At 42.5% G+C, this 27,807-nt stretch overlaps 1 protein-coding gene across 2 annotated transcripts in view; it reads right to left on the minus strand.

The window, feature by feature from the left end:
• The window catches only part of pde6a (phosphodiesterase 6A, cGMP-specific, rod, alpha), a 93,543-nt gene extending 82,028 nt beyond the window's left edge, over positions 1 to 11,515 (minus strand). For both annotated transcript variants that reach the window (XM_034690077.1, XM_034690075.1), the window contains exons 1-2: positions 11,370 to 11,515; positions 10,766 to 10,921 (exon numbers count right to left, since the gene is read on the minus strand). The gene's annotated coding sequence lies outside the window, so the exon portion shown is untranslated. The remainder of the gene's footprint in view (positions 1 to 10,765; positions 10,922 to 11,369) is intronic.
• Positions 11,516 to 27,807: the final 16,292 nt, after the last annotated feature.

Raw genomic sequence — 27,807 nt, forward strand, 5'->3', positions numbered from 1 at the left:
TCTGTAACTTCAGCTGAGCATCCCCCTGTTTCCTTCATTTTCACACACACACACAACTTGCCCATTATTCATCCAGTTAGTCATCATTAGTGAGGTGAATCTCCCTCCAATTAACAGCACACCGAGAAGAAGCATCCATTCTGCATAATATTAATTCTGGGCCACGATTGGACCGGCTTAAGTGGCCAACAGGGAGCTGAACTGCAGCGAGCAGATGGTGTGGAGGAGGCAGAGGGCAGCGACACACTCTGACAAACTCACACACACACACACACATGCACAAGTGACACAATCACACACTCTCTCACACACATGCATAATGACCCCGCTGAGCCCCCATCACAACCCCAAACACCCCGTGCCATCCAGTGAATGAAATTTAATGGATCAGTGGATCAACTGGGGATCACACACACACACAAAAACACACACACACACTATCAGTCCACCACCAGAGGCTGGGGACCACACGTCAGCCAAAGAGAGACTGTCAGCTGAGCAGTGTGACTTGGCTCGGTTCTGTGTTCATGCCTGTGGGACGACATTAAGAGGCAGGAAGAGAGATCAACTTCAACCTCTGCATACACAACATGAGCAGCCGGAGACGTGCCGTTTGTTCTGTAGAGCTCACTCTGCTGCAGGGGTTCACTGAGACGTCTGTAGGCTCATGCTCAAAAGGAGAACGTCAGTCCTGATGAGGGAAAGTGTGCCACAATGAACCACTGGTGTCCTTTTAGGAGCTCTGAATGCACCCTACTGTGTGCTGTAATGAAGCTGCTCTATTAAACACTTCATTGCTCAATTATCATCAAATTAAAACATGATCAGGGTCAACTTCGACACCAGAAGTCTCTTATTGAGACCGCCTGTAATGCCGTTGCGTTTGCACAGACACAATCTCCGTCAGCATGACATCACCTTTGGTTTCTGGACCGCCGTTTGCAGCCTCAGTATCTGCGTTAATGCTGGAGCTGCAGTCAGAGTAACAAAGAGCCAGCAAACACCAAATTATCCCAGTTATAACATCTGTGGCTAATCCATTATCTGGCTAATTATGGAGTAAACAACAGAGTTTCCCACAGACTGAGACCGTGTTTGTGCTGGTAGCTACCCAGAGGTGTTTATCAAAGTGGGAAAAAGGCTGAGAGAGCTTGTTTAACTTATGAAAGATGGATAGAATGAACACTAGTGGGTCTCCTAAAGTATGCTAGGGATAACCGACGTGCAAGGATCGTCGTTATGCTGCAAACTCATAAACGTATACAAAAGTCCAAAAGGTGGAAACGGCCTGCAAAAGATAACAAATGATGCAAATCCTAAAATGTTCAAACAGAAACAGCTGAGAGAGTTTGTTTGACTTCTAAATGATGGATAGTTGAACACTGATGGGTTCCCCAAGGTATGGTAGGGATAATCTCTTACTGTCTATATATTATTCTATTCTTCTTCTACATGCAAAATAAAAAGCTTTGCAAATGAAAACACAACAGAAGTGCTCCAAGCAAACATGCTTGTGTTCAAGCTGCATTAAACGTCTCTGTTAAAGAGCAATCTGTCCACTTAAAAGGGGAAACACTTCAAACCCCGCCTCTTTACCTCACACTAAGTTTGGTTGAGTTCAGCATTTCCAATATGTCTCCCACTGAAGATTGCCTTCAAAACAGCGCTCAGGAACAGATGGGTGATGTCACGGATACTACGTCCATTATTTACTCACTATGGTTTTACTTCTGCTTGTGTTTTTGTGGAAATTGCACAATAATACTCCCTGTGCATTGGGCTGACAAACCATCAATATCACAATATTACCTGCAGGATAACGGAAGAGACAAGGAAACTTTAATTTAAAGGTGACATATCATGCAAAATGGACTTTTTAATGGTTCTCTCCCTGAAATATGTGTCCCTGTCTAAAAAAACCCTGAAAATGAAAAGAATCCATTCTGCCCCTGTTCTGATTTCTCCACCTTTCTGTAAATGTGTGCTGAAACCAGCCGTTTCAGTTTTCAGTGTTTTTCATACGTCACAACGCCATCCGGTCTGTAACAGGAAGTCAGAGCTCGGAGCTTGTTCAGCCCATAGACTGTATAAAATACAACTCAACCCCTCCTCCGTTTTTCATTCCCTGCACACGTGTGTGCTAACAAGGAGCTTAGGAGGGAGGCATGCTAGCTGTAGGCTGTCTTAATAAACACAAAGGTCGGTTTGACTCCCCACGTCTGCAGATTTGAAGATCTAGTGGATGATTTTTATTTTTCATGGAAAAGTGCTAGCGCTAGTTAGCATAGCCACATAGCTACATGTTCGTAGCTGTAGCTGTGTACCAAGACACACGTCGACATACTGATAAATAAAACAACAAGAAACACTAAATCTGTGACCAATGGTTCAGAAAGGTCCTGCTGCAGGCGCCTCTCCACCAGGATCAGATTCTGGATCAGATTCAGAGGGTTGAAGTAACGCGGGTCTGTGAGCAGCCGTGTATATTCAGCCAACATGTAAACATTAGATCAACGTGCTGGAGAGCCGAGGTCACATCCACTTCCTGAGGGGGCGTGGTCAGAGAGCTCATTCTCATTTAAAGGCACAGACACAGAAAACAGCCTGTTCTGAGCAGGGCTGAAGAAGAGGGGTTTACAGGCAGACCAAAATCTGATTTCAAAGTGTTTTTATGAGCAATAAACTTTAAAGACATGTTTTGGGGACCTCTTAGACCAATATATGTTGATGAAAAAGAGCATAATATGTCACCTTTAAAAGCTTTGAGGCACAACAGGTTAGATTTGTTGTAGTAGCTACACTAGCGGTCTACATCCAGTGGCAGCTGGTGCATTTTTCTCAAGGTCAACCAGCTCCTTCAACAGGACGAGTCTCCCTCTGTTGTTGGATTGCTTGATGTCTGGCTGATCAGGTCCTGCTTCTCCTGCAAAGACATCCTCTCAATCAGCATCATTTTCAGTGACTTCTCTGAGTTTTCTGTTTGCATTTTTGTAAATCACAATCAAGTCTCAAACTTTTCCACAAATTTGGATTGCTGCCTCCTGCAAAGCCAAAGAATGTAGCATATATTAAAAATGATTAACCAAAAAGAGAAGAATTAAGTTGCTAACATGCCGTTATGGCTCACAAAGAGACGTTAATGTTCCCGTCTTCCCTACAAGACCTTGGTGAGGCTGAAAACTCACAGCTCTCAGCCCATTAGTGTGTAATGTCTAAATAACCCTGACAACATTCAAAATGAACCACTAAAAGGTTTTGCCCACTACAGTAACACAAAATGCACCAACATTTCAGACCCCTGCTCCTCTAAAGAGCTGAATCTGTAACACTGAATCACATGCAGCTGCAGCAGCAAATAAGTCCACTTAAATCATCTGAAGCGAACGGGCAGGTCCGCTGAGACGTTACCGCTGATGACGAGGGAAAATATCATTTTTCTTTTGTATTAAAAAAAGTGTTTATTTGCTTTTTCCTGTGTTAGAATATATGTGATTGACTGAGCCTTTGCTTCTATTACAAACAAGGAGACTCAGCTTATAAAATGCTTCAACACCAACGCCTTAACATAAGACTTCTTGCCTCTTTGCTTGCTTCAGTTCTGCCGTTAAACTCGGTCAGATTTTGTTATTAAAGGAGCTAAATGTGCATTAAAGTAGGGATGTGCACGTTTAGTCGACCAGACATTTAATCGCTGTCACCATCACTAGTCAACACCAGAATAACTGCTCGGTTAAACAAGTGATTGATGTTTTTATTATTGTATTATGTGCGGCCAGCTGCCACTAGATGGAGCTGTAGCTCCGGTTGATGATAACCACTTTCCAAATGTAAACAAGAACAGATGATGGATGGGGTCTCGAGGCGTGGCGCAGCTTTGTAGTATTTTGGTTCAGAGAGTGGAGATAAAGTTGTATAGAACCTGTGTCTGGTTAGCTCAACCTGAGCAATGCACAACGAACAGGTGTGTGGACGTTAACCTGCAACGAGGACTGAAGGTTTGTGCTGCTGGCTCTGATAATGTAGCAACACTCTGTAGACCTGTGCACATAATTTTCCTGCAGACTCCTATCTTGTCCTATCTTTGTGTGTCTTACTCCTTAATGCATCTTTGACATTGTATTTATTGTATTTAATGTATTTATTGCTGATCCTGCTGATCTGTTGGCACTGACATGTGAAAGTGGTTTTGTATATGTTGCTGCCCCCCCATCCAGGACTTGTACCGGACCAGGAAACGGGCAGGTAGCATCACCGCTGACCCCTCACACCCTGGACACAAATTCTTCAAACTCCTCCCGTCCGGCAGGCGCTACAGATCACTGTGCGCCAAAACAACCCGTCATAAGAACAGCTTCTTCCCCCAGGCTGTCACTCTGATGAACACTAAACCATCACAGTGTCATACCTGTTGGATCAATACTCTCTGTACATATACATGTAGATATACAATGCAACAATTCTCCAAGCAGAATTCCATATTTCTATTTATTGTATTATTTAACTACTATTTTTATAATGTAAAAACTACCTCTGCTACTCACCACTGCACTTTATCATATTATTTTAGCCTGTACATATTAGTCAAGCCTATTTGTTGTTCTTTTGTATTTATAGTTGATGTTATTGTTATTATTTTATTTTAATTTGCATGTCTTATTCTTATGCCTTGTACAAAGAGAGCACAGTTTACCAAAGTCAAATTCCTTCTGTGTTCAAGCATACCTGGCCAATAAAGCTGATTCTGATTCTGTGAATGTGTTGCATTGGTTTGTTTTTGTTCACTAATTATTTAGATTGTTTCAATAAGGCAGGGTAAACTGTAAACTGAATTGCCCTTCAGGGATTAATAAAGTCGTCTGAACTAAACTGAACTGAACTGTATTTAGCAGTGCTACATAAATTGTGCCACTTTGGGCTTTTTTTTTTTCCTTTACACTGCCGGCTAGTCTGAATTTAAATTTTCGTTTAAAACGACTAGTAAATTGGTCGCTCCAGAACATCCCTACAGTGAGGAATAACAGTCCTAAACTACAGAAGCAACTGTTATTACATTTGTAGGTCTTTTTATTCAAGTTCTTGTCACAGAATCAGGAGGCAGACACCCTCTCTACTTTGAAGAGTAGGCTTCAAACTTTCCTTTTTGATAAAGCTTATAGTTAGAGCTGGATCAGGCTTGGACCAGCTCTTAGTTATGCTGCTATAGGCTTAGACTGACACACTGGGATCTTATCTTTCCCTCTCTCTCTCTCCTCTCTCTGCCTGTCTCTTACTCTAACTCTTCCTGTCCCATTAAAGTTACTAACCATAGACCTTTCTGGAGTCCCTGAGCTCCCTTGTCTCGTAGGTTCCTCTGGATCTCTGACGTAGATTCTTTCCATCTTTCATTCCGTCTTTCCTGCTGTCCCTCTTTCTTTCTTTCTTTCTTTCTTTCTTTCATTTAATAATTTTTCCTTTCATTCCTTTCATTCCTTTCTGCTTTTTCTTTCTTTCTTTCTTTCTTTCTTTCTTTCTTTCTTTCTTTGTTCTTTCCATGGTTCTTCATCCTTTATGTCTCCTTTTCTCATCCCATCCGCTCCTTCTGTCATTCTTTCACCATTTCTTCTCCTCTTTTTCTTTCTTCTGGTCTCCCTCACTTCTCTCTTTTCATAGACCTTTCTGGAGTCCCTGAGCTCCCTTGTCTCGTTTGTCCTCTGGATCTCTGCTGCTGTGGACGTGCCAGACTCCAGCTGCTACAACTACTATTATCCGTCTGATCACTATCACCGCTCTCTCTCTTATTCTCCTCTATCCCTCTCTCCAACTCGGTCTCAGCAGATGTGTGTCTAACATGAGTCTGGTCCTGCTGGAGGTTTCTGCCTGTTAAAGGAAGTTTGTCCTTGCCACTGTAACTTGCTAAATACTGCAAGGTGCTCTGCTCATGGTGGATTAAGATGAGATCAGAGAGAGAGTCCAGTGAAAAGAAGAAGGTGGTAACAACAAAAGGTAAAGCCATATATTCTACTTAAGGCTGAGTGAAGCACCTCATAGGGAGACATAAACTGAATGTTCTATTTCACACTCACAGAGGGGAGAAAACTTCAGAGCACATCATGTTTTTTTTTTCCCAGGACAGAGCTGTCAGACTTCCAGTATTTGCAGAGATCAGTGATGGAGCCTAATTCAAAAAACTGTCAGCCACATCCAACAGGAAAGCTCCTTCATCGATATGTTGGCACTGCTGCATGTCACCTGTTAAACAACACAGCATCACTTCACATTAAAACCCAACGAGCTGACTCTGCAAGGCTGGCGAGGGAAAACTTTAACGTTTTATTGAAAGAGTAAGAGAAGTTTATGGAGCATTTTGTTCAGCCTGTGTCACAAAAACATTAAAGAAGTGCTGAGTAGAAAACCCTGCAGCCTAGAAGCATCACTTTCAATAATCCTTTAAGCACCCACCAAATTACCTCTCTCTGCTCGGGTTGTTAAAACACTCATCCATCTGCTGAAAATGGAGCGTTCAAGCTGAATATCGACCTTCCTCACTCGATATCTTTAAATTATAAAATCCAGCCAGGGGACTTTTTTTTCCCCCCATCATGCATCTGCTACCTGTAACACATTAAAATGTATAGCCTCTTCATTTTTAGGAGCTAATTTTCAGATTCATCTTGCTTTGGAAACCTTTCAACGATTTTCCAGGGTGCAGGGCCGAGGCACAGGATATATTTAAGGGGGTTTGTGCTTGACACACACAATTGCTGCAAAATTGTAGGACCTACTTTGAATGATTGAGGCGAGATATCCAAACTCAGGATGCTTAAAAAAGGCCCAGTCGATGTTAAACAGTCCAAACCACACGCTGTCTAGAGAGTCTTTGAAGCTCCTTTGTCCCACCTGTCATTAGCCTCTAAACAGCTCACGGTGATATTAATCTGTGACTTAGGGTGCATTTCGACCAAGAGTTCCAGGGTCTTCTAGCCCCCAGAACTACTTTACCCTGAACCAAGGTTATTATAGTTAACGAAAACTAACGAAATAACGAAAACGAGAGGTGAAAAAACATTTTCGTTAACTGAAATAAAAATAAAAACGAGGCTTCACAAAAAAACGAAAACTAACTGAAACTGTATTGTGAGTTTACAAAACTAACTAAAATAAACTAAAATGATAGAGAAAATGTCTTTAGTTTTCGTCTTAAACTCAGTATTTCGAGTGGATATGTAAAAAAAATCAAGAACGATCGGGTGGACGTCTCTGCTCTCTGCATCTGCACGGGAGCGCGCCAAACGGAGCCTGCAGCTGACGGGCGCGCGCACTCACTGCGAGCTAGAATTGCGGGAGGATTAGAGACGAACTCTCTCGCTCCGACTACCTGCCCTGTTTATAACCGTTCCTGTGTGAATGCCCAACAAGTAAGTATAATGAGACGGAGAACTGACTTTTCCTGTCCATAGGCATTCACGTGTGTTAAAACTCCCGAGAGAGCAAATAGACGCCATGAGGGCATGCGTCATCTCATATTATTAATCACCCATATGATCCTGTTCTGTTCATTTATCATTAGAAGTGTTAATGGTTAATTGGTGGCAGTGGTATTAGAGTGATATGATTATTAGTATACTTGTAGTGGTAGCATCTGAATCATTATCTCTGTATCAATGATTATTGTTTATTGCTTATTTTATTGTTAAGGATGTATCAGTGAGTCACCATATTATTTAACACTATAGAGGGTCAGTAATGCTAGCCTAAGTGTCCATATTGTGACCATCACCCTTATGTTTGTGTATTTATTTGATGTGTTGGCCTCTGTGGCCTCATTGGGTCTGCTGTACTGTTGTGCTGTACAAGGAGAATATTCACTAAACGGTTAAAGCTCCATCCTGTCTCTTGTCCAGTGTGTTCTGACCGACACCCCAGGGAGAGTACTATCCTTCAGAGTATCTACCAGTATTCCCTATTTTTTAAGATATTAATTTTTTGTTTGTTTTCTGCCAGTTTCACTTCATTTGGCTCATCCACACTTTGCCTGCAGAGCGTTAATGGCAGCGAAAGTCAGGAGAAAGCGGCAGAGCCCCATTTGGGATTACTTTGAATATGACTGTCTCTGATAGGAGTAAGTGCCTTGCAATGGAAGGTGATAAAATATGTTGAAAATATGTTTCTCAAGGGGGAAAATCCCACTAATCTTAAAGTCCATTTTAAAAGCTCACACAAGACGGCTAACCTAGCATACCTTGTCAAGGCAAGAGAGAGTGCCCAGCCCCCTTACCCTGAAACAGAAGCTAACCCCTGGCCAGGCACACAGGCAAAAAAGACTAAAACTAATACTGAAACTAATAAAAACTAAACTAAAACTAAGCATTTTCAAAAAATAGAAACTAAACTAAACTAGCAAACCCGCTTCAAAAACTAATTAAAACTAAACTGAAATTGAAAACAAAAAGTCAAAACGAAATAAAAATAGAAACTAATAAAAAATGCAAAACTATAATAACCTTGCCCTGAACTAAAAGGTTCCTGTGCCCACATTGTTGTCTGTGTTTTGATTGTGCAAATCAGGCCAGTGACGTATGGAGGGGAAAAAAAGTAAATGCACTACACCACCAGACCAGTAGAGGGCAGTACAACAAAGACGAATACCATTCATCACAGATGACACCATAGAAGCAGACGGACAGGCAGGTATCATTATGAGCAACACAACAGTTAGCCTGTTAGCATGAAGAGACTCAGCTGGCACTGTTTTAGATGGTGCTATATTTCATCACAGATGGATTCACTGAATCAACACGTGAGAGGAGATAAGCGCGAGTAGCAAAGACGTTTCAACACGGCTTTAAAATCCTTTTGAACTCAAAAAGCCGTGGCAGAGATCGGACGGTGTTTTGGTTTAAACAGCGACCCTGTTAACTGGAGACTCTCAGCCGGATGCATCACTCATAAACGTCTTTAGACGATCATTAAATATCTGATGAGGATATTTTGAAATCTTAATAAAACTAAACTAGTTTGCATTCCCAGGAACTCCCTCTGTGTTTCAACAGCTGTGTAAACTCCACAAACACTGACACGTTCAGCTGAAGGTCTCCAGTTTACAGGGTCACTTTTAAAACCGGAACACCGGGAGGAGAGACGCATTCACGGTGGGCTGAGAGAAGACTACTGTTACAAGCTGCTAAATCAAGAGAATCACAGCTTCTTCTTTTGAAAAGTACACACACATACAAAAAAGATAGAACAAATAAAAAGTAATGAAAGAAAGAGAAATCAAGAGAATCACAGATGGAAAAACAATGAGTGTGATTTGTTTTTTCGGAAAAAAATGAAAAAAATGTATTGAAAAAAAATTTGAAAAAAAAAAAATTGAAAACAAAAAAATTGAAAAAAAAAAAATTTGAAAACATTTTTTTGAAAAAAACAATTTGACAAAAAAGTTGACCCGGTTCCTGTCGAAATAATACATTTTCCTCAAATTTAAAATTGTGCTCCAAAAGCAGAAAAACATGAAAAAATTTGAAAATTTTCTCCTGCAGTTAAAAACATGGAAAAAGCAATGAATGAATCAACACGTGAGAGGAGATAAGCGCGAGTAACAAAGACGTTTCAACACGGCTTTAAAATCCTTTTGAACTCAAAAAGCCGTGGCAGAGATCGGACGGTGTTTTGGTTGAAACAGCGACCCTGTTAACTGGAGACTCTCAGCCGGATTCATCCCTCATAAACGTCTTTAGACGATCATTAAATATCTGATGAGGATATTTTGAAATCTTAATAAAAACTAAACTAGTTTGCATTCCCAGGAACTCCCTCTGTGTTTCAACAGCTGTGTAAACTCCACAAACACTGACACGTTCAGCTGAAGGTCTCCAGTTTACAGTGTCACTTTTAAAACCGGAACACCGGGAGGAGAGACGCATTCACGGTGGGCTGAGAGAAGACTACTGTTACAAGCTGCTAAATCAAGAGAATCACAGCTTCTTCTTTTGAAAAGTACACACACATACAAAAAAGATAGAACAGATAAAAACTAATGAAAGAAATAGAAATCAAGAGAATCACAGATGTGTGTGATGTTATTGTGGATGGGGGGCGGAATAAAAACTGTGGTTAATCTACCAATCAGACACGTTTAGCATTGCAGGCCCCGCCCCCTGAAAGCCCCGGGACCTTTGAAAAGTACTACCCCCCTAGCAGGGGATTTTTAGGGGGGAGATTATCTACCCCTGAACTAAATTTAAACCCTGGGTCTAAAGTGGTTGGGTCAGCATGTGTATACCGGGAATTAAGAGGTAAGAACAACAAAAATAAATGCACTGAAATCGTCATGTCAAGCTGCAAGCAGGATTCTTGTCACATCTATGACACAACAACAAAAAGCAACAGAGTGCTCACTTAGAGTATAAATGGACCTTTGACTCATTGAAAAAAATATTTGTAACCCTTTAAGATTTGTATTTGAGTACCCCTGATCTCTTATCACTCTTTTTCTACCCGTCTGTTAACATGTTTCTTTCTGCTGTAAAGATCAGCTTTTTAGAATGGGTGTGTATGTTGCCTTCATGGCTTTTGGGACCAGCCTCTAGTGGACACTTGAGGAACTGCAGTTTTCAGCACTTGCACTTCATTTTTGAAGACCCAGAGGTTGCAGCTTGGTCACACAGCAGCAACTTTAACTGCCTGGTTGTTGCAAAAAAAAAAAAAAAACAAGCCTAAACAGCCAACATGTTGACAGGAAAAGTCAGAGAGGACACTAGAAGAGTGAGCAAATGAAAGCACTCACCCGTCACGCAGTGTTTTGGACAAAACACGGTAATAATAGCCCGCTGTCCGTCAGAATGTGAGTCAGACTCTGCAGATGATTCATCAGAGCAGCACTCTCTGGCTCCAGTTATTTTTGTCATCCAGGCCTCCCCATTCTTCATCCTACACATCAAAGCTGATAGAAACCAAAAGAACACAAAGATGTTTACACTCGACTTTACAGACCCTGTGTTTCCCACACATACCAATTTATACCTGGGGGGACCCCTCTGTGCTTCCTGTATCTGGTGGCCCGCAGAACCTGACACATGCTCTGCAGGGGATCAGCATCCCCCCTGTAGTGCATTGATTAAACTGTGATGACTAATGCTGAATGTGAGCCTTCTAATATCACAGTTTCAAAAGTTATGTGCCGCTGATGTCTACACTCTCTCAGTTTTGGACTGCTGCGACACGCATCATGAAAACAAACACATGGAACATAAAAAAGACACACAGCGCCAGGAATCAGGTCCCCTCTGTCACAGTTAGAGAGCAAAAACAAAGATGGAGGACCAAAGATGCAGACTGCTCTCAGATTTAATAAACAAAGAACCAAAATAAACAACAACAAGGAGGCTTACTCGAAATGTTCATGAAATAAATCCAGCACAAGAAAAACTACGGGGAGCACAAGCAGGAGAGACACAAGTAAGACTCAGTGAAGTGACAAAGAGAGGAGAAACAGAAGCTGAATACACACAGGGTAATCAACACAGGTGACACAAGACTCAGGTGAAACTAATGAGGGTAATCAAACAGGAGGGAGAACACGAGGGCAGGAAGTGAAGCTAAACCAGACACAGGGAGGAAGAAGTCCAAAATAAAACACACAAAAGGAGAACAAGAACATAAAGGGTAAAATACACAGGAAGCATAAACTGAAATACGCAACAAAAGAAAACAAGAACATCTTAGAAACGAAGAACAAAAAACACACACAAACACAAGCATGATCTACAAAATAAATCAGGAAATGACTTGGAAACACAAAACTAGGAAAATACAAAACTAAACAAAAGTAACTCTACACACACCAGAAGCATGTCTGATTTATGAAGCTGGACTTGAACAACACTCTCCATAAGATCATTATATTAAGAGCTTTGTAGGTCAGAAGAAGGATTTTAAATTCTCTGTTACCAAAATTACACACAGGGAAGAGTAAAGCTGTGGAAGTTGCACGATGGATTAAAAACTCTAAAATCTGGGTTTTACCATTCTCGTTAAGACATGTTTAAAGGTGACATATCACGCTTTTTTCATCAACATATATTGGTCTAAGAGGTCCCCAAAACATGTCTTTAAAGTTTATGCTCAAAAAAACACTTTGAAATCAGATTTTGGTCTGCCTGAAAAGCCCTCTTCTTCAGTCCTCCTCAGAACACTCGGTTTTCTCTCTGACCACGCCCCCTCAGGAAGTGGATGTGCCTCGGCTGTCCAGCACGTTGATCTAATGTTTACATGTTGGCTGAATATACACGGCTGCTCAGAGATCACGTTACTTCAACCCTCTGAATCTGATCCAGAATCTGATCCTGACGGAGAGGCGCCTGTAGCGGGACCTTTCTGAAGGATTGGTCACAGATTCTGTGTTTCTTGTTGTTTTATTTGTCAGGATGTCGACGTGTGTCTTGGTACACAGCTACAGCTACAGCTATGAACATGTCGCTATGTGGCTATGCTAATTAGCGCTAGCACTTATCCATGACAAATAAAAATCATCCACTAGATCTTCAAATCTGCAGACGTGGGGAGTAAAACCGACCTTTGTGTTTATTAAGACAGCCTACAACTAGCATGCCTCCCTCCTAAGCTCCTTGTTAGCACACATGTGTGCAGGTAATGAAAAACGGAGGAGGGATTCAGTATTATTTTATACAGTCTATGGGCTGAACAAGCTCCGAGCTCTGACTCCGTGACGGACCGGATATTGTTGTTACGTAACAAAAACACGGAAGTCTGAAACGGCTGGTTTCAGCACACATTTACAGAAAGGTGGAGAAATCAAAACGGGCAGGATGGATTCTTTTCATTCTCGGGGGGTTTGTAGACAGGGACACATATTTCAGGTAGAGAACCATTAAAAAGTACATTTCAGTTTTCAGTTTTCAGTGTTTTTCATACGTCACAACGCCATCCGGTCTGTCACGGAGTCAGAGCTCGGAGCTTGTTCAGCCCATAGACTGTATAAAATAATACTGAATCCCTCCTCCGTTTTTCATTACCTGCACACGTGTGCTAACAAGGAGCTTAGGAGGGAGGCATGCTAGTTGTAGGCTGTCTTAATAAACACAAAGGTCGGTTTTACTCCCCACGTCTGCAGATTTGAAGATCTAGTGGATGATTTTTGCTAGCACTAGTTAGCATAGCTACATAGCTACATGTTTGTAGCTGTGTACCAAGACACACGTCAACATACTGACAAATAAAACAACAAGAAACACTAAATCTGTGACCAATGGTTCAGAAAGGTCCTGCTGCAGGCGCCTCTCCGTCAGGATCAGATTCTGGATCAGATTCAGAGGGTTGAAGTAACGCGGGTCTGTGAGCAGCCGTGTATATTCAGCCAACATGTAAACATTAGATCAACGTACTGGACAGCCGAGGGCACACCCACTTCCTGAGGGGGCGTGGTCAGAGAGCTCATTCTCATTTAAAGGCACAGACACAGAAAACAGCCTGTTCTGAGCAGGGCTGAAAGAGAGGGGTTTACAGGCAGACCAAAATCTGATTTCAAAGTGTTTTTATGAGCATAAACTTTAAAGACATGTTTTAGGGACCTCTTAGACCAATATATTTGGATAAAAAAGAGCAGAATATGTCACCTTTTAAAAAAGTTTTAACATGAATTTCATAAAAAATGAGTGAGTTATCCTCATTGAACCATGGTTAGTAATGGAGTTAATAATGAGATTAAAAAATGTTTATTGGGATTTTTTGGGGTTCGGACACTAAGTAAGTAAGTAAGTAAAAATGTATTTATATAGCACTTTTAAAATGCTCAGTCACAAAGTGCTTGTCCCTAAGAAACAAACATAACAGGAGGGTTAATGTTTTTCAATCATGCAAAGTGTTACAAACTTATTGGCATGTTAGAGTTGTCTCATCTCTCTTGGCAGGAGTGTAAACTTTATATCTGTGTCTGTAAATGACTCATCATTTGTGTTTCACATTTTCTGCTTCTTGGAGAATTTTTATGAGCGTCTTTTGAGAACTCACACTAATGTTGCATTCCAGGTCTACGTGGTGACATTTGGAAAAGATTAAACTGTGTATCTAATGTTGCTTTGCTGCACTTCACTAAGATAAGGCCATTTATATTCAGTAGGGCTTTTCAGTATGCTTACAGAATCCAGCTAACAGATGATATATGAAGGCAATATCCTGCTTTTATGATGCACTGGTGGAGGCTCTGAGATTGCAATCACAAAAAAATATGTGTTTGTCATGTTAAACTATTAGAAGAGATTCTAACACTTAGGATTAAGTTGGATAAGTAATGCTGGTCCAAACTGCTGCAGATCGTGTTCTGACTACAATTAGAAAGTCCATGATATCTAGACTAGAATTTAAAATCCTTCTTCTGACCTACAAAGCTCTTAATAGTCAGACAGCTTTGTATCTTAAAGAGCTCATAGCGCCCTATTGCCCCTCTAGAACCTCCCAACATGCAGGCCTGCTCATCGTACCTAAAGTCTCTAAAAGTAGTATGGGAGGTAGAGCCTTCAGTTATCAGGCACTTCTCCTTTGGAATCATCTGCCAGTCAGGGTCCAGGAGGCAGACACCCTCTCTACTTTTAAGAGTAGGCTTCAAACTTTCCTTTTTGATAAAGCTTATAGTTAGAGCTGGATCAGGCTTGGACCAGCTCTTAGTTATGCTGCTATAGGCTTAGACTGACACACTGGGATCCTGTCTTTCCCTCTCTCTCCTCTCTCTGCCTGTCTCTTACTTTAACTCTTCCTGTCCCATTAAAGTTACTAACCATAGACCTTTCTGGAGTCCCTGAGCTCCCTTGTCTGGTAGGTTCCTCTGGATCTCTGCCGTAGATTCTTTCCATCTTTCATTCCTTCTTTCCTGCTGTCCCTCTTTCTTTCTTTCTTTTTTTTCCTTTCTTCTTTCTTTCTTTCTTTCTTTCATTTATTAATTTTTCCTTTCATTCTTTCATTTCCTTCCTTCTTTCTTTCTTTGTTCTTTCCATGGTTCTTCATCCTTTATGTCTCCTTTTCCTCATCCCATCCGTTCCTTCTGTCATTCTTTCACCATTTCTTCTCCTCTTTTTCTTTCTTCTGGTCTCCCTCACTTCTCTCTATTCTTAGACCTTTCTGGAGTCCCTGAGCTCCCTTGTCTCGTAGGTTCCTCTGGATCTCTGCTAGTGTGGACGTGCCAGACTCCAGCTGCTACAACTACTACTATCCGTCTCATCAATATCATCCATCTCTCTCTCTCTTCATCTCCCTCTATCCCTCTCTCTAAGCTGCTGATCTACCTGGAAGTGCAGACATTAAAACATCTTTCAAGCCTCCAGCCCTGAACATGACACCAGATACCACCAGAGGAAAATAGGTGCTGTGTGGATACCTTTAATTGGGCTCCTCAAAGGTGCCAAAACCAGGGTGACCTCCACTCCAGCAACACACCTGTGTAGACTCGTGTAAAGTCGTGAAACTGCTGCTGAGCTGTGAATAATGCTGCTACTTCTCAGTCAGTGTCTTGGTGTTTGTCCCTGTCTCTGCAGGCTCACTGCAGAGGAAGAAGAAGGACTTCAGGGCCTCATTTCCACCGTGAGTTGCATTTACATGCATAAAGTGTGAGCTGTCACAAATTGCACGTCTCTTCTAAAGAACTCAGTGTTTGGATGAGTTTTCAGCACACTTACCTCCTGATTATAATCCACCACTGAAAAGACATTTTGCATTGTTCCCTCTTCACCTTCCAAGACAAGAAAAATATTCCTCTCTCCTTCGGTGCACTGGTGAGGTTATCTGCAGTTGTTGAAGACATGACAGTCTCTCTGCAACAAAACCTCTGAGAGTAGTTGGTGACTGTGAGGACAATCTGCAGCTCTCATCTTGGACTGCGGTGTCTGTGTGGATTCCCTCGATGGCACGGTGGAATAATGGGGAGTCCCGGTGGATCATCTTGTTGATGTCGCAGGTAATTGCAGAGTGCAGCTGTCATTGTTCTCATCCCGACGGTTGGCTGACATGTCATTTCTGTCCACAATGTCTTCTCTTGTGTCCCTACGTGCAGAGAAATTAGATTTCTGTGCTTGAATTTGTGTGTTCCTGATGGATGGTGTGTGTGCAGAAGTGTGTTCATAAATGTGTGTGTGCATCTGAGGTTGTTTGGGTTTCTTAAATCACTTCATCAATCAATCAATCTTTATTTATATAGCACCAAATCACAACATTTGTTATCTGAAGACTCTTTCCAAACAGAGCAGGTCTAGACCGTACTCTATGTTCTATCAAGACCGGATCAGATCCAGTCCCATCTTACAGACAGGACTCAGTCTGATCTCATCTTAATCCACCATGAGCAGAGCACTTTGCAGCATTTAGCAAGTTACAGTGGCAAGGACAAACTTCCTTTAACAGGCAGAAACCTCCAGCAGGACCAGACTCATGTTAGACACACATCTGCTGAGACCGTGTTGGAGAGAGGGATAGAGGGAGATGAAGAGAGAGAGAGATGATAGTGGGGAGACGGATAGTAGTAGTTGTAGCAGCTGGAGTCTGGCACATCCACAGCAGCAGAGATCCAGAGGAACCTACGAGACAAGGGAGCTCAGGGACTCCAGAAAGGTTTAAGAAAAGAGAAAAGAGAGGGAGACCAGAAGAAAGAAAAAGAGGAGAATAAATGGTGAAGGAAAGACAGAAGGAAAGGACAGAATAAGAAAAGGAGACATAAAGGATGGAGAAAGAAAGAAAGAAAGAAAGGAATTTAGCAAGTTACAGTGGCAAGGACAAACTTCCTTTAACAGGCAGAAACCTCCAGCAGGACCAGACTCATGTTAGACACACATCTGCTGAGACCGTGTTGGAGAGAGGGATATGAAGAGAGAGAGAGAGAGAGAGAGAGAGAGAGAGAGAGAGAGAGAGAGAGAGAGAGAGAGAGAGAGAGAGAGAGAGAGAGAGAGGAGAGAGAGAGAGAGAGAGAGAGAGAGTGAGAGAGAGAGAGAGAGAGGAGAGAGAGAGAGAGAGAGTGAGAGAGGAGAGGAGAGAGGAGAGAGAGAGCGAGAGAGAGGAGAGGAGAGAGATGATTGTGGGGAGACGGATAGTAGTAGTTGTAGCAGCTGGAGTCTGGCACGTCCACAGCAGCAGAGATCCTGAGGAACCTACGAGACAAGGGAGCTCAGGGACTCCAGAAAGGTCTATGTTAGTAACTTTAATGGGACAGGAAGAGTTATAGTAAGTGATAGGCAGAGAGAGGAGAGAGAGGGAAAGACAGGATCACAGTGTGTCAGTCTAATTATAGCAGCATAACTAAGAGCTGGTCCAAGCCTGATCCAGCTCAAACTACAAGCTTTAAAGGAAAGTTTGAAGCCTACTCTTAAAAGTAGAGAGGGTGTCTGCCTCCTGGACCCTGACTGGTAGATGATTCCAAAGAAGAGGGGCCTGATAACTGAAGGCTTGACCTCCCGTACTACTTTTAGAGGCTAAAGGTACAGTGGCAAGGACAAACTTCCTTTAACAGGCAGAAACCTCCAGCAGGACCAGACTCATGTTAGACACACATCTGCTGAGACCACGGCAGATGGTTAGGGATCATTTATGAGTAACCCTGAATGAGTTGTGGTCACAGTGGGCCCCACAGCTTATCCACAACTTTTAACCACATCACTCACACTCTGCTGTGACGTTAAACCGTCTCTGGATGTAAACCGGTTGTATTTGCAAACCAGGCATGTTGGTGGTCTGACAATGTCATGCACTCTAGTCTGCAGGATATCCACTGATCAAGTATTTTCTCAGTGGGAGTCTAAAACGAGCCTCGGGTGTGTAGCACCACACTAACGAGATCGATAGGTTGTCGTGATCTGAGTCACACAGGCGGCTCAAACTAAATCCTTTAATCACATCCAACATCTCTGTGTCCACCGTGAAGAGTCAGCGTCATGTACAGGTGTCTGCAGTGAGTCATACCTCTTCATTATACGTCTATGTATTTATGGTTTAACAGTACATGTGTGTTTTTTCTGGTATCAAAGATGTCCAGCACGTCATGATGTGACATCAAGTGTGTTTGATGGCTGCTCTGCACGTCACACCTGAGCTCCTACTGAGGCCTCTCAGCATGTGGAGAGGAAGAGCTAACTGGTGTTACCATGCTGCTCCCTTTTCTTCTGCTTACTCCTCTCAGGCATGCACACAGAAACACTCACTTAAACACTTCTGTATACTTTCTGATGAAAACAAACTCCTACTTCCCTCTAAGCAGAAACGATTACAGCAGAAAGTGCACATCTGACTCTCTTTACTTCCTCCACTTTTGCTGACGAGACAGACAGCTCTATTGAAGCGTTGTGAGAAACTGTAAAATTGTTTGGACGTTTCTAACAGCAAACAGATTTAGCAGTTATCAGTCTGACAGGAAGTCAATAAAGAGAAAAGCACCCACAGGTCTTTAGGAGAAAATCCTGACTCCTTTCAAACTCAGATTTCTGTTGCTGTTATGACACTTTCTTTGTGATATAATGCAAGAGCTCGTTTTGGGAAAGTTTAAGGTTAAAGGTGACATATCATGCAAAATGGACTTTTTAATGGTTCTCTACCTGAAATATGTGTCCCTGTCTACAAACCCCCCAAGAATGAAATAAATCCATCCTGCCCCTGTTCTGATTTCTCCACCTTTCTGTAAATGTGTGCTGAAACGAGCCGTTTCAGTTTTCAGTGTTTTTGTTACGTAACAACAATATCCGGTCTGTCACAGAGTCAGAGCTCGGAGCTTGTTCAGCCCATAGACTGTATAAAATACAACTCAACCCCTCCTCCGTTTTTCATTCCCTGCACACATGTGTGCTAACAAGGAGCTTAGGAGGGAGGCATGCTAGTTGTAGGCTGTCTTAATAAACACAAAGGTCGGTTTTACTCCCCACGTCTGCAGATTTGAAGATCTAGTGGATGATTTTTATTTATCATGGTTAAGTGCTAGCGCTAGTTAGCATAGCTACATAGCTACATATCGTAGCTGCAGCTGTGTACCAAGACACACGTCGACATACTGACAAATAAAACAACAAGAAACACTAAATCTGTGACCAATCCTTCAGAAAGGTCCTGCTGTAGAGGTCAGTTTTACTCCCCACGTCTGCAGATTTGAAGATCTAGTGGATGATTTTTATTTATCATGGATAAGTGCTAGCGCTAGTTAGCATAGCCACATAGCTACATGTTTGTAGCTGTGTACCAAGACACACGTCGACATACTGATAAATAAAACAACAAGAAACACTAAATCTGTGACCAATGGTTCAGAAAGGTCCTGCTGCAGGCGCCTCTCCGTCAGGATCAGATTCTGGATCAGATTCAGAGGGTTGAAGTAACGCGATCTCTGAGCAGCCGTGTATATTCAGCCAACATGTAAACATTAGATCAACGTGCTGGACAGCCGAGGCCACATCCACTTCCTGAGGGGGCGTGGTCAGAGAGAAAACAGAGTGTTCTGAGGAGGACTGAAGAAGAGGGTTTTTCAGGCAGACCAAAATCTGATTTCAACGTGTTTTTTTTAGCATAAACTTTAAAGACATGTTTTGGGGACCTCTTAGACCAATATATGTTGATGAAAAAAGCGTGATATGTCACCTTTAAGACTTACCAACAGGAGCGTGCTTGGTGCAACCGTTCTGGTCACTTCTTTGCAAATTAAACCCAGACTCACACCACAGGAGAAACTTCAGATACTCTTCTTTCTCATCTCTATCATACACACCTACAGTAAGAAATGGAACATCACACAGGAAGGTATACTGAGCCGATACCCAGCTCTACATCTCCACAAAAACCATCGCTCCTGCCATCATCTCCACTCTCACAAACTGCCTCACTGACCTCAAACATTGGATGAGCAAATATTTCCTAAAACTCAACTGCAATAAATCTGAAATCATTCTAATCGGCCCCAAATCCCTCCCCCCCTCCACCCAGAACTTCTCACTTTGCATCGACAACCACACAGTCGGACCCTCCCCAGTAGTCCGTAACCTCGGCATCATCCTCGACCCCACCCTCTCCTTCAAACCTCACATCAGAAACATCACAAAAGTATCATCTTTTCATCTCCGCAACATTGCACGGCTCAGATCCCCTCTCTCCTCCTCTGCTGCAGAAACCCTCATCCACGCCTTCATAACCTCCAGACTGGACTATTGCAACAGCATTCTCTATGGCCTCCCCTCCACCGACCTCAAAAAACTTCAATATGTGAACATATAAGTAACATCTGTACCAACCAAACTTCTCTTATACCGTCAGGAGAGATTAAAACAAATGTATATATAAAAACTTCTCAAAACTCCTGGAGTCTGTAGTCCCTAAGGGCGAGTTGGATGAATGAAATGTTGGATCAGAATGCTATGGTGCCTGATGTTGAGTGTAACAGGATGATGTGTAACTTTTACATTTAGTTCATTGTGCAAAAAAAGGAATATTTATGCCAAATCAAAAGATCAAGAGTAGATATACTTCCTACTCTTCCAGTAGTGTTGCAGTTAAACTTTTACAAATAAGACAAACGACACTGTTCCAAAAGTATTATCTCAACCACATCAGTGCTTACTATACCCAAAACGCCAGGGTTGATATTGTTCAGATATAATCAGAGAGTTAGATGTTCCTGCATTTGTAATCAACCTTCTTCTTCTGTGGTTTTTGCAGAAGTTACGTCTAATAAAGTGAACTCTAAACAGAGACAACAGTCTCAATTTGTTTAGTCTCCTCACCGCTGCCAAACCGACTCTACTGGCGAGACGTCAGCCGACCAGAACTCCACACAGTAAATGAGCCACCTACAGGGTCCGTGCTGATTCTGTTTACCGGCTCTGGGTTGTTTGTCGTGAGCCAAGTTCAACCAGACCAGACCAGAAACATGCAACACAATCAAGTTTCCACTGTGGTTTGAGAGAGCTGAACGCTGAGCCTTAAAACAATGCAGGACGATGACCAGTTACATGTCTCACATGGAGAGTGTGCTTCTCATTACAGTGTTCATTGTCAGTCTGACACCAAACTGTCACCTCTGACTTTTCTTCTTCTTTAACTGTCTGACTGTTTCTTCTGTTTCACACCTTTCAAACTACTTCCTCCTTTTGTTTCATCCTTCTCTTCTGAAGAGGTTTTACAATAACACAATAACAGCCTTTTAAATACTCACTTTGTGCACTTGAGTTAAAAAGTAGGGATGTCCCAATCAGCTCTTCTGGCCCTTGATCCTGATCCGATTTTTTAATATTGAGTATTTGTTACGCAGATGACACCCTGCTCTACCTCACCACTAATCCCTCATCCACTCTCCCACCCACCTCCCTCACTGATTGCATCTCTGAAATAAAAACCTGGTTCACCCTAAATTTCCTTACATTAAACAGCAATAAAACCGAGGTTCTCCTCATTGGCACCAAATCCACTCTATCCAAATCCAATAGTTTCTCCCTCACCATTGATAACTCCTCCGTCTCACCCTCCCCCCAGGTTAAGAGTCTGGGTGTAATCCTTGACAGCACATTATCCTTTCAATCACACATCAATAACATCACCCGGACTGCCTACTTCCATCTTTGTAACATCAATCGTCTTCGCCCCTCCCTCACCCCCCACACTGCCGCCATCCTCGTCCACAGCCTTGTCACTTCCCGTCTGGATTACTGCAACTCTCTCCTCTTCGGCCTCCCTCACAAATCCCTCCATAAACTCCAACTGGTCCAGAATTCAGCTGCCAGTATCATTACCCGAACCCCCTCCATCCACCACATCACTCCTGTCCTCCAACAGCTCCACTGGCTCCCTGTTCAGTTCCGCATTCAGTTCAAAGTCCTTCTGTTGACATTCAAGACCATCCACAACCTCGCCCCCCCATATCTGTCCGACCTCCTCCATGTTCCCACTCCCTCCCGCTCCCTCAGATCCTCTTCCTCCATACACCTGCCTGTCCCCTCCGCCCGTCTCACCACTATGGGGAGCCGAGCATTCAGCCGCTCTGCTCCCCGTCTCTGGAACTCATTGCCACCTCAACTCAGAAACACAGATTCTTTCCCCCATTTCAAATCACAACTCAAAACATATCTGTTCAAAACCGCTTACTCCGTCTGACTCCAATTGCACTGTCACTTTTTAATGTTTCTATTTTCTTACCACTTTGTTAGTTTATATTGTTTTCATTTTTGACTTTGATTTTGTTTCCTTTAATGTAAATTCATGTATGTATATATTTATATCTCTGCGGTGTCCTTGAGTGCCGAGAAAGGCGCCTTTAAATAAAATGTATTATTATTATTATTATTTGCTGATACCGAGTCCTGAAATAAGAGAGTCGAGTTTCACACTGTTTTTTTTTCCTTTAATAAAATTAAGTAATTTAAAAAACAACTACAATATGTCTCATGTTTATACAATTTAATTTAATCCAGCTAGCATTGTTGTACACTCATAATCAGTTTTACCAGCTCTGCTGTATGAGACCCACAGAACTGGTGTGCATGCATTAAAGCACGCTTAAATCTGAGGCTGCTCTGAACGCAACTCTTACAAGACAGTGCATGATTCACAACAGCAGCATCCGGCTGCAAGACGGAGGTCCTAAATATTGGGAGTGACAGCGAGATCGAAACACGCTCAGTTGCATGCTACTAGCTATGGAGTGGCATGCAGGCATAAGAAGAAAGAAAGACAGAAAGGTATTTTATTAATCCCCAGGGGGGAAATTAAATTTTTTCACTCATGCTATTTTTGGACATGCTACACATACAGTTTTTTTTGGTATATACATACAAATGCACACACATGCAGTGATCATGCTTAGGGAGTGATGTCAGAGTGGAGATACTGCCGTCAACCAGTGCACCCAGAGCAGTTGAGGGTTCGATGCCTTGCTCAAGGGCACCTCGGCAGTGCCCAGGCAAGTGAACCAGCACCTCTCCAGCCACCAGTCCACTTGCCAAACTTTTTCCATACTGGGACTCGAACCGGCGACCCTTCCCAAGCCAAGTCCCTATGGACTGAGCTACTGCCGCCCCACAATAGAGCAGTATAGAGCAGGGGTTCGCAAAGTGTGGGTCGGGACCCCCTGGGGGGGTCGTGAGATTTCCTCCAGAATGTATTTTCTTTTTTAAGTTATCTTAAAATAGTACATTTTACCCATCATGGTAAAAAAGACAAAAATAGTAGCTAAATTTGAAATAAAACCTTGAAAATATAACATGTAATGAGTTTTCTGCCTTTCTTTGTTTCCAGATGACTCCTAAGTTTAGGGTTAGTGACAAGTTAATTATCTAAAGCATCAGTAGCAGCAGGTTAATTCATAAAGGCACAGGAAACACAGACACATGCTCATATAGGTAGGGTCAGTTTATGCAGAGCAGCTGAATGAAGCCACATTAAATCACTTTGAGGGACAGTGGGGGTCGCAAGTCTTTGGCATCTATATTTTGGGGGTCACGGGCTGAAAAGTTTGGGAACCCCTGGTATAGAGAACAGCAGATGCTGCTAGTTTAGGAGCCTCTTCTCCCCTTTGGTTCTCACACCAAACCCTCTCTCTTTCTTTCTTTCTTTCTTTCTTTCCTCCCTTCTTAAAAGAAGGCTCTTTGTGTCTGAAAGCTTAGGCTTAGGCACAGAACTGGTGTGCATGCATTAAAGCACGCTTAAATCTGAGGCTGCTCTGAACGCAACTCTTACAAGACAGTGAATGATTCACAACAGCAGCATCCGGCTGCAAGACGGAGGTCCTAAATATTGGGAGTGACAGCGAGATCGAAACACGCTCGGTTGCATGCCACTAGCTATGGAGTGGCATGCCGGTATAGAGCAGGGGTTCCCAAAGTGTGGGCCGGGACCCCCTGGGGGGGTCGTGAGATTTCCTCCAGAATGTATTTTCTTTTTTAAGTTATCTTAAAATAGTACATTTTACCCATTATAGTAAAAAATATAGACACAAATAGTAGCTAACCTTGAAATAAAACCTTGAAAATAGAAAATGTAATGAGTTTTCTGCCTTTCTTTGTTTCCAGGTGACTCCTAAGTTTAGGGTTAGTGAACAGTTAATTATCTAAAGCATCAGTAGTAGCAGGTTCATTAATAACGGCACTGGAAACACAGACACATGCTCATCTCCATCCATCCATTATCTTGACCGCTTATCCCATTAGGGGTCACGGGGGGACTGGAGCCTATCCCAGCTGGCTTCGGGCGGAAGGCAGGGTACACCGTGGACAGATTGCCAGCCTATCACAGGGCATGCTCATATCGGTAGGGTCATTTTCTGTAGACCAGCTCCATGAAGCCACATTAAATCATTTTGAAGGACAGTGGGGGTCGTGATTCTTTGGCAGCTATATTTTGGGGGTCGCGGGGTGAAAAGTTTGGGAACCCCTGCTGTAGAGAACGACGGCTGCCACTAGTGTAGGAGCCTCTTCTCAAACCTATCCCACTCCACACATTTCGCTCTCACATTCCCAACCCTCTCTCTTTCTTTCTTTCTTTCCTCCCTTCTTAAAAGAAGGTTCCTCGTGTCTGAAAGCTTAGTCTGATCCCCCAATAAGATGACCCCAAACCAAAAACAGAAAGAAGTTTAAAGTCAAATTCAGATTTTCAATGAAATCAATAGATAATTGTGAAATTGCGTCCTGTTGATGGTGTGGTTCTTTCCAGTGAAACCCAGGCCTGATGGTAACATAAACCTATTCAACTTCATAAAAAGACGAACAGCTGATTTGTAAAATTCAACAATCTCCAAGACATTTTGTTTTAATGACCCATTCTCTCTTTCTCTGCTGGAAATGAAAAGATATGTAAACTCTGTGATGAATATTTCCTTCCTCTGCTGAAACTCTGCTTGTAACTTCAGCTTTCAGCCTCGTACTGCTCTTCTGAGTTAAATCGTATTCTAGTAACACGTCTGCTGTGATTCAATGTTACACGACAGCTACCTCTAGAGCACTGCTTGTGGGAATGAAATGTTTAATACAGACCTGTGCATGTGTGTTTATGCAGCTGCAGACTCCTGATGACTTCAGTGGTTGTAACAAGTCTCTGAAATGAGGAAAAAAATGGCGATTAGTTTGAAGTCGATAATAAGATATGAAAGAACTGGGATTGATCAATACGCTTCCACACCTTCTTCTTCTTCTGGAGGACGTCAGGCTTATTGTTCATGCCTGCCGATGCCCTGAGTCCAAGGACGTCTTCATACACACACCGACAAGCTGCACACACCATCCACTCTCTCATACGAAACCCACAATCACTATTAGGCGTGCTTATTGAAGCAACACAGATGAGTCAGTTAATTAGTCTCTGGTGATCAGAAAGCTGAAAATTAAGCTTCTGTTGTGATTGAAATGTCTGCAGGGGAATCATCTCTCTCTTCAGATTAGAGGGGATTATAAATCATAGACTGTGTAGATTTAGAAACTAAAGGAAGGATACGAAAGCAGATGTATGTGAAGGACGGAGAAAGGGATAGGGACCATACCTTTAAAGACCAGAAAGTACAGTCATGGCCAAAAGTTTTGAGAATGACACAACTATTCATTTTCACAAAGTCTGCTGTTTCAGTTTTTATAATGGCAATTTGCATATACTCCAGAATGTTATGAGGAGTGATCAGCTCAACTACAATTAATTGCAAAGTCCCTCTTTGCCTTGAAAATGAACTTTATCACCAAAAACACATTTCCACTGCATTTCAGCCCTGCCACAAAAGGACCAGCTAACATAATTTCAATGACACACAGGTGTCACACACATTAACACAGGTGTGGGTGTTGATGAGGACAAGGCTGGCGATCAATCTGTCATGATTGAGTGACTGGACACTTTAAAGGGAAGATGGTGCATGACACCATTGTTCCTCATCTGTTAGCCATGGTTACCTGCAAGGAAACACGTGCAGCCATCATTGCATTGCACAAAAAGGGCCTAACAGGGAAGTTTATAGCAGCGAGTAAGATTGCACCTCAGTCAACTGTCTATCGAATTATTAAGAACTTCAAGGAGAGAGGTTCAATTGTTGCCAAACAGGCTCCAGGGCGCCCAAGAAAGTCCAGCAAGCGCCAGGACCGTCTCCTGAAGGTGTTACAGCTGAGGGATCGGGCCACCATCAGTGCAGAGCTTGCTCAGGAATGGCAGCAGGCAGGTGTGAGTGCATCTGCAAGCACAGTGAGGCGAAGATTTTTGGAGGAAGGCCTGGTGTCAAGGAGGGCAGCAAAGAAGCCACTTCTCTCCAGTAAAAACATCAGGGACAGACTGATATTCTGCAGAAGGTACAGGGACTGGACTGCTGAGGACTGGGGTAAAGTCATTTTCTCTGATGAATCCCCTTTCCCATTGTTTGGGGCATCTGGAGGAAGGCTTGTTCGGAGAAGACGAGGTGAGCGCTACCATCAGTCCTGTCTCTTGCCAACAGTGAAGCATCCTGAGACCATTCATGTGTGGGGTTGCTTTTCGGTCAAGGGAGTGGGCTCTCTCACAATCTTGCCTAAAAACACAGCCATGAATAAAGAATGGTACCAGAACGTCCTCCGAGAGCAACTTCTCCCAACCATCCAAGGGCAGTTTGGGGATGAAGAATGCCTTTTCCAGCATGATGGAGCACCTTGCCATAAAGCAAAAGTCATAACAAAATGGCTCGGGGAACAAAACATTAAGATTTTGGACCCTTGGCCAGGAAACTCCCCAGATCTTAATCCCATTGAGAACTTGTGGTCAATCCTCAAGAGGCGGGTGGACAATCAAAAACCCACAAATTCTGACAAACTCCAAGCATTGATTATGCAAGAATGGACTGCCATCAGTCAGGATTTGGTCCAGAAGTTGATTGACAGCATGCCAGGGAGAATTGCAGAGGTCTTGAAAAAGAAGGGTCAACACTGCAAATATTGACTTATTGCATGAATTCTGTGTAATTCTCAATAAAAGCTTTTGATACTTATGAAATGCTTCTAATTGTATTTCATTATACCATAGAAACATCTGACAAAAACACCTAAAAACCCTGAAGCAGCAGACTTTGTGAAAATGTAATATTTGTGTCATTCTCAAAACTTTTGGCCATGACTGTAGACAAGGAGACGTCTTTATTATTTGTATTTGAGCAGCTGCTGAAAAGTCTGATTCTACTTTTTGACTTTCTAACAGGAGTCACTCCTGACCCGGGGCATCAGCTGGCTTCCTCAAACACAAGAGTCTCTCTGACTGAGCTGGTGAATTGGTGGCTTTCAAACATCTGACAGCTGCTGTCCTTGAGAAAAGAGCGACATCAAGTGTGTCTGTCACAAGACAACAAGCAGACCTGGTTCGACACTACGAGAGATCTCTTTGTGAGAAAATGAAACGTGAGGCTGTTAGACGAGGAAATGAAAGGTGAGGTGATGGAACTTTAGAGGGGTGAGAGAATGGGAAGTGAGAGTCTGAATCAAAATGAATCCTTTTTTTCTTTTCATGTCTGTGAGGTGTGAGATAAAATAAACTCACTGAGTTTGTTAGAAAAAAGAGAAGAGAGACGGATTGAAAGAAGCAAAATGACTTCAGGTTGTGATATAAAGAAGTGGAAATGGTGAGGGCTACACCGGGCCCAGGTGTAGCTCTTCACCTGATGAGCTTGACCCAGACCTGCAACAGCAAGAAGTGACCGTCACACCTCCAAGAACAGAATGTATTCTCACATTTCAACTTTATTCTCAACATTTTGACATCTTCTCAAAGTGCAAAACATGAGGAATATAAAACTAACCTTTTTTTCCTTCTTTTTTAATTTTTTTAAAAAGTTTTTACCTGTTTTTATTTTTTTCATCTCTTTGAATAAGTTTT

The sequence above is a fragment of the Notolabrus celidotus genome, chromosome 8 (assembly GCF_009762535.1).
Source record: "Notolabrus celidotus isolate fNotCel1 chromosome 8, fNotCel1.pri, whole genome shotgun sequence".
NCBI classification, from domain to species: domain Eukaryota; kingdom Metazoa; phylum Chordata; class Actinopteri; order Labriformes; family Labridae; genus Notolabrus; species Notolabrus celidotus.